This window comes from Triticum dicoccoides, chromosome 6B, assembly GCF_002162155.2.
Source record: "Triticum dicoccoides isolate Atlit2015 ecotype Zavitan chromosome 6B, WEW_v2.0, whole genome shotgun sequence".
Taxonomy (NCBI): domain Eukaryota; kingdom Viridiplantae; phylum Streptophyta; class Magnoliopsida; order Poales; family Poaceae; genus Triticum; species Triticum dicoccoides.
This window is the reverse complement of record NC_041391.1, coordinates 474,801,745-474,805,223: the sequence shown is the minus strand read 5'-3', so window position 1 is coordinate 474,805,223 and position 3,479 is coordinate 474,801,745.

Below are 3,479 nucleotides of genomic sequence, written 5' to 3'. Positions count from 1 at the left end.
TGCAAATAAGGTAGACATAAAAAAGTATAAGTTTTCAAAAATGTAGACATGTATTTGGAAAATGTTAATTTTGTATATAAAAATTGTTTCTGTTGTATACAAAAAATGTTGAATGTGTATGTAAAAGGTTGACATGTAACTATATGTTTGAAAAGAATGTTAATCATGTTGTTAAAAATGTTTCAGATGTATACGGAAAATGTTTTATATAATTAGAAAAAATGTTAAACGTTTACAAAAATACATTCCTGCCCTATACGGAAAGAGAAAGGAAAAACCAATGGAAATAGACAGAAGAAACAACAAAACAAAAAAACCGATTAAAACCAATGCAAAATAATAAAAACAGTGAACACCGAGAAAGAAACAAAGAAAAACGATAAAAACCAAGAAAGAAACAAAGAAAACAGAAGGAAAATAAAAGAGAGGCAAGAAAACATTGGAAACAGAGAAAGAAACAAAAAGTAAAAGAAAAGGAAGGAGAAGGAAAAAATAGTAAACACCGTGAAAGAAATGGAAAAATCCGTTAAAACAGAAAAACAAAGAAACGATGAAGGAAAAAAACAGAAGAACAAAAACGTGGAAAAACGAAAAAGAAGAGAAACAGAGGAAACCGAAGCAACAGGGAACCCGCGGCAAGCGAGAGCGATGCAAGAACATGGGCTGGCCCAATACTGTAGCTCACAGGAAATCCTGGTGGCGAGACTTTCTTCCATGTCAGGTCGAGCGAGATATAGGTCCCTTCCTCTCTTTGCTTGGGCGCTGCGATTCCGGATAATCTGATCCTCGTGAGTCCTGTGATCGAGGGCGTGAGGACAAAAGTTTCTGCCTAATCAAATCAATAGTTGGTGACAGCAATCATGAGGTGATTAAGATGATTGCTGCAGAAAAGCCACAAGCGTACGTAGCCGGGAAAGGCTCTCGCCGCTGGTCGTCGTACGCGGGACCGGCGTTCTGGAATGCACGCTAGCTAGGCAGTTAGCAGTAGCACCACGAGTTGGAAGCGCACGCAACTGAAAATGCGGCCATCGTGAGGAGCTCGCCGTGCTGGCTGATTCTGTCGCGCCCACCGGCAACGCCAACGGTTGCGCGCGTGGAGCGAACGGCGAGGACGAGCAGGTCCGCAAGCAAGCACACAAATCATCTCTCGGCATTGCGCGAAAGAGGAGACAATACACCACAATCATGCACGCTGTGACTGATCGGATGATAGAGACGAGGACCTCACATGACAACGAACTCCAGGATCCCGATCTTGCGCCGGACTCTGGCGTCTCTTCGTTTATGCGCTGCAGTCTGCAGGGGCAGCCTACTTCGTTGTTCCCGCTTGCTTTTCTCTCTCTTTCTTTCTTTTTTGTTCCCTTTTTCATGCTTGAGCACTAGCGAGAGTGAGAGCGCTCATGACGTGTGCTGGTGCCGGTAACGGCCTGACGTTTTCTGGCCAACTTTTCCGTGTATGTCGCAGGATCTAACAAGAGAGAAGGAACCGAACGGACAAAATTCTCGCCTTCTCGGCAGGATCAGAGCACAGCACCCACGGCCACCGGACAGAAACAAAGCAGAGCAACCGCTCTCTGCTCGGCTGCTCCCCTTGACAAGTCGCCACCTCCCAGCACAGGAAGCCGGCGACTTCCCACTTCGGTTAGGCCCTGGCCGGCGACTCGTTTTTCTTCGTTCCGTTGGTATGTCCCACAGCTGCGGCTGACGTCGACGGCGCGTTCGTCGCCCCCACAAGTCATCACTCGCTCCCCACCTATATATGCGCTGCCGCTCCGGTTCCCGTCCCTCACGTCAACTCCACCGCGCGACCCCAAACGAACGTCCGTTTTGTCCGGATTCTGTCCGTTTGGGTAGGGGTTTGGGGTCGTGTCCGGGCCTGTCCTAGGATGCGGTGGCCGTGCGCCCAGCGCGCGGTCGCATCCATTTGCCACATCCTGTTCGTGAAGGCCAAAAATGCCTAAATTTGCATCAAACTACTTCCAACCAAAATATTTGTCTGAAAATTAAAATAGTTTTACAACCCAATTAAAATTGTCTTAAATAAAATAGTTTTACAACCAAATCGAAATTGTCTTGACTGAACATAAATTGGACCAATACATTTATTGGTTGCCAATGTGATCCCAGACGTGCTCAACCAAGTTATTTTGAAGATTCAAATGAGTGTGTCAATCACGCATCTCACGGTGGAATTGAACAAACTATTCAAATGTGGCCGGGTCTTGGTGCAGGGGCTCAATATTTTCACCTTGATAATCAAATCCTTGGTCGAAGATACTCTCATCACGCTCGTCCTCGACGATCATGTTGTGCATGATCACACAAGCAGTCATCACCTTCCAAAGCTTTCTTTCATCCCATGACAGTGCAGGGTTTCAAACGATACCCCACCGGGATTGAAGCACACCAAAAGCACGTTCCACATCCTTTCTAACACTCTCTTGCATTTGGGCGAACCTCTTTCTCTTCTTACCTTGGGGTTTCGAGATTGTCTTCATAAAAGTTGACCACTAAGGATATATACCATCTGCTAGATAGTATCCTTTGTTGTACTGGTGGCCGTTGATCTCAAAGTTGACCGGTGGGGAGTTTCCTTCTGCAAGCCTCGCGAAGACTGGAGAACGTTGCAGCATGTTGATACCTCGCGAAGACTGGATAACATGTTGTCTCACTCATACGCACATACTCGTCCACCAGATCACTTGGAATACCATATGCAAGCATGCGGATGGCCGCGGTGCATTTCTGGTAAGAGGAGAATCCAAACTTGCCAAGGGCATCCGTCTTGCACTCGAAGTATGGGTCATGAGCAACCACTCCCTCTCGAATACGATTGAATACATGCCTTGCCATACGAAAACGGCGACGAAATTTATCCGGCTTGAAGAGCGGGGTGTTGGCAAAGTAATCGGCATAGAGCAGGGCGTGGCCTCTCTCCCTATTGCGGTTTAGGTTGGGAGCACGACCAGGGAGTGACCCCCTGTACTGAGGAAGCTACCGTTGAATATGGTCGTGAACGACCAGTGCAGCCACCACAAGATCTTCATCATCCGACGACGAATCATCCGATGAACAAAGGAAGTGATTGAAGAAAAACTCGTCTCCACTGTCCATACCTTTGTTGGCAAAAGGTCGAACACCTTGCGGTCGCGGTGGCGAAGCGGCCGCGATGATCATCTGGACGCAGTAGGGGTGGTTGCCGGCCGGCTACTGACCGCTCTGGAGCTCTCGTCGGAATCTACCTCGGCCTCCGTGGTCCGTCGCCGGCAGTCGTGTCCCCTCCGGCACCGGCAAGGACGGCGACGGCCAAAACTAAAGCGCGGGCGTGATGGCGGCCATGTCCAGACTTGGTTTGGTATGGACGGCAGGGGGCTGCGCGGTGAGGAGGCGGCCGGAGAATAGGGCGGCGCTGGCGGCGGGGCGGGGCGGGGAGAGAGGGTGAAGCGTTGGGGGAGCGGAGGGACTGCTAGTGTCCCCGA